Raw genomic sequence first — 11417 nt, 5'->3', positions numbered from 1 at the left:
GAACTAGTGTTCTAGCGGTAGTGCAACACATTCAATTGTAAAATATGTGTAAAAACGTGGGCTTAGGGCTCAGCCCTGCTTTTTGCCATTGAGGGTTAGAATCTCACCTCTCCTAAAATATTTTTTATCTACTCAGATTTTAGGCCAGGATCAACAGGACAATTGAATGGTTTGATCTAGAAAAAGCCCCTGTCTATGGACCCAAAACTGGTGTGATATGAATACACTCTGTAAAAATTCTTACAGTTTTAAGCTTTACATCTGATAAACAGAGCACAGTAGAGACTCCACTTGGGATAATTTTTCCTGAAACCTACTTGTTTTTCATGCTGTTTCTGCAGTTAACGTGCCTGGTCTTAAAATGTGTTGAAGCAAAGGAATGGGAAGAGCCAAGGGACACATCAGGGAGTTTCCAAATGACAGAACTGCAAACCTGCAGGGCAGTCCTCTGCTGAGGAAGAGGTAGCTTACACTCTGAATGCATCTTGAGGAGTATTCTCCATACCTGAGGAATAAATTAAGGCTAACAAGGGGGCCTAAATGGTGATTGGCTCTGCTCTTGACCAATTGAATTCCATGCTCGGACTGAGGCAGCAGAGGGCTTCTTACATCCACCTCCACCACCATCACCCTGCCTAAGTCATCTCAGAGAATCCTCTTTCTATCTCAGTATTGGGCCTACATTCTTATGCTTCAGCCCTTTTCCATAATGACCCCTCCAGATTGCCACACTCTAGAACCACTACAGAGGGTGGCATTACTGCTGTATGGACACTTCATCTCAAGTGAGGGGCCAGCTCACATGATTTGCAGGGTTCCTTTCTCTAGCCTTCTAAAACATTCTCCAGGTTGAGGCTGAAACTGCTCCCCCAAAGCCCCATAATAGGCATGAACAGATTATCCTCCTCTTCTTGGTTCTCATGGCTAGAATCCTTAACTAATCCTCTCCCCACAAAGTAGGGTTGATTTCACAAGCTGTTATTTCAGCTGCTCGTTCTGCCATCTGCTCTTGATTTGCTTGGTGAACACCTCCAGCGTGCTTGGAGCTGCACTGTCACGCTTAGCCCCAATCAGCTTCTGGCCCCCCACACTCAAACACGTCTGCATTGGCACACCCCTCCCATGCCCCAGTTCTGCCCACAGTGGATCCATCCATCTGCGCTCCAGGCCCCAGCCCCTTGGGAGCTTGCGCTATCAATTACTTGCACTTAGTTCAGAATCTTTAGCCACTCCATGTCCATGGTTATTTCATTTATTCAATGTAGTAACATGTTTAAACCTCTCCCGTCCTGGAAAAAAAAAAAAAAGTCCTACATTTAACCCTATCTCCCTCTTTAGCTTAAAGTCATCTGTAATCTTCCTTGCCATTTATTTACTCCATGTCCCAGGTTGAACAGTATCCACACACCCCCAAAAATTCATGTTCTCCCTAGGAATCTTAGAATGTGACTTTATTTGGAAATAGGGTTGTTGCAGATGTAATTAGTTAGGAGTGGACCCTTAATCCACTATGACTGGTGTCGGTGTCCTTAGAAGAAGAATAGAGGGAACGGAGAGGCACACACAGAGAGGAGGCCATGTGATGATGGGGGCGGAAACTGGGGTGATGCATCTACAAGCCAAGGAATGTCAGGGCTTGCAGGAAACCCCAGAAGCGAATGGAAAGGCATGGAGCAGATTCTTCCTAGCATCTTCAGAGAGAGCATGGTGCTGCCAACACCTCGTTTTGAACTTCTAGCTTCCAAAACTGTGAGAGAAAAAATTTCTGTTGCTTTAACAAGACACCCAGTTTCTGGTATTTTGTTACAGCAGAACTAGAAACTGAATATACCCTTTAAACCACCACAGTTTTCCTTTTGCTTCCAAGATTCTTTCGTGTATGACCTGCGAGAGCCAAATCCAGTCTTTAGTTGGCCTCTCTGGAGCACGTGCAACTCATTTATTCCTTATTGATGCTTCTCCCCTACATCCTTCTCGGCCTCCTTCATTGCTTCCTAATCTCACAGCCAGCTACCGCATACTGGAGTCCCTGGGTTCATCACAACCTTTTCCCACTCTGTTCATGCTCCACTGCAATCTCATGCAAATACCAGCTCTCCTCCCACTGCCATGCTGATGATTCCCCAAGCCCTCTGGCCTAAGCCTCTCTCCTGAGATCTACTTTGAGTTCCCCACTGCCTCCTGGACATTTCCACCTAGAACTTGTACAAGCACTTCAAAAACTACATGGCTAAAATGGAAGTCATGGTCTAGAAGCCTCCTTCCCAAATAAACCTGCTTTTCCTCCTGTAACCTGCATGTCAATGAGAGGCTTCACGTTCACACAGGGGCATAAGCCAGACACCTGGCATCTTCTTGGGCTTCTCCTCTGCACCCTTGGCCATGGTCACTGAAGCCAAAGGACTCTGCCCATAAGGGTTTGGGGAATGTATCCTCTGCATCCCTGCTGCAGCTGCTTCAGCTCAGCCTCTTACCACCTCTTGTGGCTAGCGGAGACCTCCACTACACCAGGCTTTCATGCTGCTCTGGGAGCACTTTCCTATACCACCTTGTTTTAAGCCATTCCCCTGCTTTGAATGCTTCAGGGTTTCCTGGTCACCTGCAGGATGATGTCCTTAGCATTCCTCCACTTGGAATAACAATGCCTTGTAGCATCTGGCTTTCAGGAGTTTAGAGTGGAGGGGCTCTGCATTCAACTCCAGGACCTACCACATACTTGGTGCATGGCCCTGGGCAACATACTTACTCTCTCTGTGCCTCAAATTCCTCACCTGAAAATGGGGATAATAATAGTACCTACCTCATAGGGTTGTTGTAAAGATTAAATGAGCGAATATGTTCAGAGTACCCGGAACTGTGTCCAGCATGTCGTAAGTGGGCACTAAATATTAACTGCTGTTGCTGTTAAGTATTACCTTTCCCCACTCATTTCTGTACAGCTTCCCATGTGAGTTGTTTTCCAGCCGATCAGAACACTCTTCCATCTTAGAAGAAAAAAAAAAAGCCCTACCTGTATTCCCCTGGCTCTTGGCCTTGACACACACTCTCTGGAATACCTTTCCCACCACCTCTCATCCCATGCTCCCTATGAACATACTTCGACTCATCTTTTCTAACCTAAGTACCCTCCCCTGCAGTCAAGCATGCTCTTCACTGAGCCTTCGTAAGGCCCTTGTGCTCACCTCTATTGCAGCACAGATCACACTGCATTATAAAGGACCATCTCCTCTCTCTCTGTCCATCTTTCAGAGTTTGCTGTATTGATCTTAGTGATGTCAGCACGTGGCACTCAGCTAGACAAAGAAAGCAGGCTCAATAAAGGCTGGTAGAATTAAGTAAAGAATTGTATAAAGGCATTAAATAGAGATGGGGTACAAATATGTCCCAGGCTGCCTGGGATAGTTCTGGTTTAGGCCATGGTCCTGATATAATTACTAACAACACCCTCTTTCACTGTCAAAAATATCTCCTTTGGACAATACATTATAAGGTCACTCTAGGTATTAGAGCTGTGATTCTCACCCTATCAGGCCCAATTTTCTCTTTGCTTAACAGCTATTTTAGAATACCCTATGCACTATCTTTAAATGGGATTGATAGGCAATAGAAACTGCCAATAACAGAATTTCAAAAAAACCAATGTAATACCCTAAATAGAATGCTAAATGGGAAATGAAGGAGATTTTTTAAAAAGTAGCTTAAACTAAAATTATGTGTGCAGTATTTTGATGTGTAAATGCTTAGGTCTTACACTTCTGGCCAAGATGGAGTAACAGAGATCAAAATTACTTTCTGACCTAAAACAACAAAAATACTGGACAAAATATATGAAACTATGGCCCTCAAGCAACAAAGGGAATCAATCACTGGAATCAAGCATCAAAGGGCAGTGATCCTCAAGAGATGAGAAACAAATGAGGCTAGCCCCACAATTGACCTCCCAAACACCTTAGAAAACTTTCCAGGCCACAGCACAGGAAGAAAGAATGCAGATGGAACTCAGAGATCTTCCTGAGTTGAGAAGACAGAACTGTGAGCCTGGGAAGGCCAATGTGGCTAGAATTCATAGGGCAGAATATTGAGGAGGAGAGGGCTGTACAGAGACAGAGCTCTGGAAATCTGAAGATAATACTTACCCTCCTTGACTGTTTAACAGAGTAGTGATCAGAGTATGCAGGTATGAAAATCGCCTGAGAGGCTGGACCCGGTGGCTCGCACCTGCAATCCCAGCATTTTGGGAGGCTGGGTGGATCCCAAGGTCAGGAGATAGAGACCATCCTGGCAAACATGGTGAAACCCCATCTCTACTAAAAATACAAAAATTAGCTGGGTGTGGTGACACACGCCTCTAGTCCCAGCTACTCAGGAGGCTGAGGCAGGAGAATCTCTTGAACCTGGGAGGCAGTGGTTGCAGTCACCCGAGATCGAGCAAAGCATGGGCAACAGAGCAAGACTCAGACTCAAAAAAAAAAGAAAGAAAAAAGAAAACTGCCTGAGAATGGAAAAAGAATCATCCACAAAGAGAGCCAGCCCCTCTTCCCCCATGGCTCTTGGGACCCCGATCGCAGGGTGGGGAGGCACCTCGCGAGGCGGAGACTGAGAGCCAGCACCTCTTCCCCCACTGGCTCTTGGGATCCCCATAGCAGTGGGGGAGGCACCCCCCGCGAGGAGGGGACTGACAGCCAGCCCCTCTTCCCCCCCGGCTCTTGGGACAACCATCACAGGGGAGAGAGGCACCCCCCACGAGGCGGGGACTGAGAGCCAGCCCCTCTTCCCCCTGGCTCTTGGGACCCCGATCGCAGGGGGGGGAGGCACCCCTCTCGAGGCGGAGACTGAGAGCCAGCCCCTCTTCCCCGACTGGCTCTTGGGACCCCCATCGCAGTGGGGGGAGGCACCCCCCCCGAGGAGGGGACTGACAGCCAGCCCCTCTTCCCCACCTGGCTCTGAGGATCCGCGGTGGACTCACAGCCTGTTTACAATATTGTGAGTAATATCATCTCCCCCTCAGGATATTACGAACTCCTTCACAGACGGCTGTACACCCTCGGTGTACAGAGGGTGTACACCCGTCTGTATTGGGAATAACATCATCCTCTTCCTCCTTGAAACACTATCAAACGGGTGTTTCTACTCCCTGCGATATCGCGTGTCATATCCTTCCCTCCCACGTTGCATTAGAAACAATATCAGTGGGGGCGTGTCCATCTGTAGGGAAAAGAAAGAGAGATCAGACTGTCACTGTGTCTATGAAGAAAGGAAAGGAGGCACCCCCCGCGAGGCGGTGACTGAGAGCCAGCCCCTATTCCCCCACTGGCTCTTATGACTCCCATCGCAGGGGGAGGAGGAACCCCCCGTGAGGCGGGGACTGAGAGCCAGCCCCTCTAAGCCTTCTGGCTCTTAGGACCCCCATCACAGGGCGGGGAGGCACCCCCCACGAGGCGGGTACAGAGAGCCAGCCCCTCTTCCGCTCCTGGCTCTTAGGACCCCCATCGAAAGGGGGGGAGGCACCCCCCACGAGGTGGGGACTGAGAGCCAGCTCCTCTTCCCCCCTGGCTCTTAGGACCCCCATCGCAGGAAGGGGAGGCATCCCCCGCGAGGCCGGGACAGAGAGGCTGCGCCTCTTCCCCCCCTGTGTCTTGGGACCCCCATCGCAGAGGGGGGAGGCACCCCCCGCGAGGCGGGGTCTCAGAGCCAGCCCCTCTTCCGCCACTGGCCCTTAGGACCCCCATCGAATGGGGGGGAGGCACCCCCCGCGAGGCGGGGTCTCAGAGCCAGCCCCTCTTCCCCCACTGGCTCTTAGGACCCCCTTCGCAGGTAGGGGAGGCACTCCCTGCGAGGCGGGGACTGAGAGAGAGCCCCTCTTCCTCCTGGGCCCTTAGGACCCCCATCGCAGGGGGAGGAGGCACCCCCGGCGAGGCGGGGACTGGGAGCCAACCCCTCTTCCCCCCCTGGCTCTTAGGAACCCCATCGCAGCGGGCGGAGGCACCCCCGCGAGGCGGTGACTGAGAGCCAGCCCCTATTCCCCCACTGGCTCTTAGGACCCCCATCGCAGGGGGAGGAGGCACCCCCCGCGAGGCGGGGTCTCAGAGCCAGCCCCTCTTCCCCCACTGGCTCTCAGGACCCCCATCGCAGTGGGGGGAGGCACCCCCAGCGAGGCAGGGTCTCAGAGCCAGCCCCTCTTCCCCCACTGGCCCTTAGGACCCCCATCGCAGGGGGGGGAGGCAACTCCGCGAGGCGGTGTCTCAGAGCCAGCCCCTCTTCCCCCACTGGCCATTAGGATCCCCATCGCAGGGTGGGGAGGCACCCCCCACGAGGCGGGGTCTCAGAGCCAGCCCCTCTTCCCCCACTGGCTCTTAGGACCCCCATCGCAGTGGGGGGAGTCACCCCAGCGAGGCGGGGACTGAGAGCCAGCCCCTCTTCCCCCGCTGGCTCTGAGGATCCTCCGTGGACTCACAGCCTCTTTACCATATTGTGAGTAATATCATCTCCCCCTCTGGAGATTACAAACTCCTTCACAGACGGGCGTACACCCTCGGTGTACAGAGGGTGTACACCCGTCTGTATTGGGAGTAATATCATCCTCTTCCTCCCTGAATATTAAGAACAGTATCACAGGGGTGTTTCTACTCCCTGCGATATCGCGTGTCATATCCTCCTCTCCCACGTTGCAATTAGAAGGAATATCAGTGGGGGCGTGTCCACCTGTAGGGAAAAGAAAGAGAGATTAGACTGTCACTGTGTCTATGTAGAAAGGAAAGACATAAGAGACTCCATTTTGAAAAAGACCTGTCCTTTCAACAATTGCTTTGCTGAGATGTTGCTAATTTGTAGCTTTGCCCTAGCCGCTTGGCCCCAGCCACTTTGACCCAACCTGGAGCTCACAAAAACATGTGTTGTATAAAATCAAAGTTTAAGGGATGTAGGGCTATGCAGGACGTGCCTTGTTAACAAAATGTTTACCAGCAGTATACTTGGTAAAAGTCATCGCCATTCTCTAGTCTCAATAATCCAGGGACACAATGCACTGTGGAAAGCCGCAGGGACCTCTGCCCTTGAAAGCAGGGTATTGTCCAAGCTTTCTCCCCATGTGATAGTCTGAAATATAGCCTCATGGGATGAGAAAGACCTGACTGTCCCCCAGCCCGACACCCGTAAATGGTCTGTGCTGAGGTGGATTAGTAAAAGAGGAAAGCCTCTTGCAGCTGAGATGGAGGAAGGCCACTATCTCCTGCTTGCCCCTGGGAACTGAATGTCTCGGTGTAAAACCCGATTGTACATTTGTTCAACTCTGAGATAGGAGAAAAGCTGCCCTGTGGCGGGAGGCGAGACATGTTTGCAGTAACATTGCCTTGTTATTCTTTACTCCACTGAGATGTTTGGGTGGAGAGAAACAAATCTGGCTTACGTGCAAGTCCAGTCATAGTACCTTCCCTTGAACCTCATTATGACATAGATTCTTTTGTTCACATGTCTTCTGCTGACTCTCTCCTTATCATCACCCTGCTCTCCTACTACATTCCTTTCTGCTAAAATAATGAAAATCATAATCAATAAAAACTGAGGGAACTCAGAGGCTGGTGCCAGTGTAGGTCCTTGGTGTGCTGAGCGCCGGTCCCCTGGACCCACTGTTGTATCTTTACACTTTGTCTCTGTGTCTTATTTCTTTTCTCAGTCTCTCGTCCCACCCAACTAGAAATACTCACAGGTGTGGAGGGGCAGTCCACCACTTCATCCACCTTCTCTCATATTGAAAGTAACATCATCTTCTTCCCTCCAGGATCGTGGGAATAATATCCCTGGGGGGTTTCCACTTTCTGCCATGTATGTAGTCATATCACCCCCTCCGCCGTGGAATATTATTAAGGACCATCTCACATGGGGGTGTATACTTCCTCCCATATTGGGAGTCACATCAACCTCTCACTCTCTGAATATGAGGAAGAAAATCACAGGGCGGGTGTACACCTCGTGCTCTACGATGGGGAGTCATATCTGTCTATTACGGGGAGTAATATCATCCTCTCCCTTTCAGGATATTAATAATGATTTAACAGGCTGGGTGAACACAGCCTGCGATGCTGAAATTATTATCATCCTCTCCCCCTCTTCCTCCCCTGGCTCTTAGGATGCCCATCGCAGGGGAGCGAGCCGCCCCCCGCGAGGCGGGGACTGAGCCAGCCCCTGTTCCCCCCCTGGCTCTTAGGATCCGTATCGCGAGGCGGGGAGGAACCCTCTGCGAGGCGGGGACTGAGAGCCAGCCCCTCTTCCCCCCATGGCTCTTAGGACCCCCATCGCAGTTGGGGGGAGGCACCCCCCACGCGGCGGGGACTGGGAGCCAACCCCCCTTCCCTGCCTGGCTCTTAGGACCCCCATCGCAGGGTAGCAAGGCACCCCCCACGAGGCGGGGACTGAGATCCAGACCCTCTTCCCCCCGAGGCTCTTAGGACCCCCATCGCAAGTGGGGGAGGCACCCCCCGCGAGGTGGGGACTGAGAGCCAGCTCCTCTTCCCCTCCTAGCTCTTAGGACCCCCATCGCAGGAGGGGGAGGCACGCCCAGCGAGGCGGGGACTGAGAGCCAGCCCCTCTTCCCCCCCTGGCTCTTAGGATCCCCATCGCAGGGGGTGAGGCACCCCCCGCGAGGCAGGGACTGAGAGTCAGCCCTTCTTCGCCCCCTGGCTCTTAGGACCCCCATCGCAGTGGGGGGATGGACCCCTCACGAGGCGGGGACTGAGAGCCAGCCGCTCTTCCCCCCTGGCTCTTGGGACCCCATCGCAGCGGGGGAGGCACCCCCCTCGTGGCGGGGACTGAGAGCCAGCCCCTCTTCCCTCCATTTCTCTTAGGACCCCCATCGCAGGGGGGGAGGCACCCCCCACGAGGCGGGGACTGAGAGCCAGCCCTTCTTCCCTGCCCAACTCTGAGGATCCTCATCACACGGGGGAGGCACACCCCGCGAGGCGGGGACTGAGAGCCAGTCCCTCTTCCCCCCCTGGCTTATGACCCCCATCGAGGATTCTAAGATCCTTAGGACTGACCTGGAGGGCTGTGGGTATTAGGTGTCCAAGAAGAAAACTCAGATCTGCCGATGACCGCAGATACCTTACTTGGGATTTACTATTCGACAGGTGTCCGAAAGCAGCCCGGGATCCCAAAGAAAGCAGGTCATTTGCAATCTACCGGAGCCTAAGTGCAGAAGGCTGGTGAGAGAATTCCTAGGAGCTGCGGGGTTTTGTAGACTGGGGAGCCCAAACTTTGCAGTATTAGCCAAGCCTTTGTATGACGTCACAAAGGGGGCGGGGACCGGGAACATTTGGAATGGAGATTCCAACAACAGCAAGTCTTTCATGAGTTAAACGAAAAACTTCTGGAAGCCCCAGCCCAGGGGCTACCGGATCTCACAAAGCCTTTTCCATTGTATGCGTCAGAGAAAAGATGGCAGCTGGACTTTAAACCCAAACTGTGGGGCCCTGGCTGAGGCCAGTGGCCTACCTCTCTAAACAGCTAGACAGGGTTTCTAAAGGATGGCCCCCCTGTTTGAGGGCCTTGGCAGCAACTGCCCTGCTAGTACAAGAAGCAAATCAGCTGACTCTTGGGTAAAACCAGAACATAAAGGCCCCCCAAGCTGTGGTGACTGAAAGCCAGCCCCTCTTCCCCTCCTGGCTCTTAGGACCCCCATCGCAGGAAGGGGAGGCACTCCCCGTGAGGCGGGGACTGAGAGACAGCCCCTCTTCCTCCTGGGCCCTTAGGACCCCCATCACAGGGGGAGGAGGCACCCCCGGCGAGGCGGGGACTGAGAGCCAACCCCTCTTCTCCCCCTGGCTCTTAGGAACCCCATCGCAGCGGGCGGAAGCACCCCCCGCGAGGCGGTGACTGAGCGCCAGCCCCTATTCCCCCACTGGCTCTTAGGACCCCCATCGCAGGTGGAGGAGGCACCCCTCACGAGGCGGGGACTGAGAGCCAGCCCCTCTAAGCCTTCTGGCTCTTAGGACCCCCATCACAGGGCGGGGAGGCACACCCCGCGAGGTGGGTACAGAGAGCCAGCCCCTCTTCTGCTCCTGGCTCTTAGGACCCCCATCGCAGTGGGGGGAGTCACCCCCGCGAGGCGGGGACTGAGAGCCAGCCCCTCTTCACTCCCTGGCTCTGAGGATCCTTGGTGGACTCACAGCCTCTTTACCATATTGTGAGTAACATCATCTCCCCCTCTGGAGATTACAAACTCTTTCACAGACGGGTGTACACCCGTCTGTATTGGGAGTAATATCATCCTCTTCCTCCCTGAATATTAAGAACAGTATCACAGGGGTGTTTCTACTCCCTGCGATATCACGTGTCATATCCTCCTCTCCCACGTTGCAATTAGAAGGAATATCAGTGGGGGCGTGTCCACCTGTAGGGAAAAGAAAGAGAGATCAGACTGTCACTGTGTCTATGTAGAAAGGAAAGGAGGCACCCCCCGCGAGGCGGTGACTGAGAGTCAGCCCCTCTTCCCTTACTGGCTCTTGGAACCCCCATCGCAGGGGTGGTGATGCACCCCCCGTGAGGCGGGGACTCAGCCAGCCCCTCCTCCCCCGCTGGCTGTTGGGACCCCCATCGCAGGGGGGGAGGCATCCCCCACGAGGCATGGACTGAGAGTCAGCCCTTCTTCCCCCCCTGTCTCTTGGGACCCCCATCGCAGGCGGGGGAGGTACCCCCCGGGAGGCGGGGACTGAGAGCCAGCCCCTCTTCCCTCCCTGGCTCTTGGGACCCCCATCGCAGTGAGGGGAGGCACCTCCCGCGAGGCGGGGACTGAGAGCCAGCTCCTTTCCCCCCCTGGCTCTTAGGACCCCCATCGCAGGGGGAGGAGGCACCCCGTGTGAGGCGGGGACTGAGAGGCAGCCCCTCTTCCCCCGTGGCTCTTGGGACCCCCATCACAGAGGGGGGAGGCATCCCTCGCGAGTTGGGGAATAAGAGCCAGGCCCTCTTCCCCCACTAGCTCTTAGGACCCCCATCGCTGGGACCCCCCTTGATCCGGGGTGTAAAAGCCAGCCCCTCTTCCCTCCCTGGCTCTTAGGACCCCCATCGCAAGGGGGTGAGATACCCCCCGCGATGCAGGGAGTAAGTGCCAGCCCCTCTTCCCTCCCTGGTTTTTAGGATCCGCGGTGGACTCACAGCCTGTTTACGATATTCGGAGTGATATCATCTCCCCCTCTGGAAATTATAAACTCTTTCACAGATGGGGGTACACCCTAGGTGTGCAGAGGGTGTACAGCCATCTGTTTTCGGAGTAATATCATCGTCTTCCTCCCTGAATATTAAGAACAGTATCACAGCTGTGTTTCTACTGCAGGTGTGATTGGGCGTCACATCCTCCTCTCCCACGTGGAAATTAGAACCGATATCAGTGGGGGCGTGCACACCTTCTGTGATATTTAAAGTGATAT

General features: G+C 53.7%; 1 long non-coding RNA gene across 2 annotated transcripts; it reads right to left on the bottom strand.

Moving 5' to 3' along the window:
- Positions 1 to 1436: 1436 nt before the first annotated feature.
- On the bottom strand, positions 1437 to 5703 carry LOC129393077 (uncharacterized). 2 transcript variants are annotated; one of them, XR_008619699.2, is made up of 4 exons: positions 4137 to 5703; positions 3183 to 3293; positions 2916 to 2984; positions 1437 to 1747 (listed from the first exon to the last, which is right to left on the bottom strand). It is a non-coding gene; the product is annotated as an uncharacterized LOC129393077 (long non-coding RNA). The 2 variants fall into 2 exon arrangements; XR_008619698.2 differs by having other exon boundaries at positions 3183 to 5703.
- Positions 5704 to 11417: the final 5714 nt, after the last annotated feature.

This window comes from Pan paniscus, chromosome 11 (assembly GCF_029289425.2).
Source record: "Pan paniscus chromosome 11, NHGRI_mPanPan1-v2.0_pri, whole genome shotgun sequence".
Taxonomy (NCBI): Eukaryota; Metazoa; Chordata; class Mammalia; order Primates; family Hominidae; genus Pan; species Pan paniscus.
The sequence above is the reverse complement of the archived record's forward strand: the minus strand, read 5'-3'. Positions and strand labels throughout refer to the sequence as shown.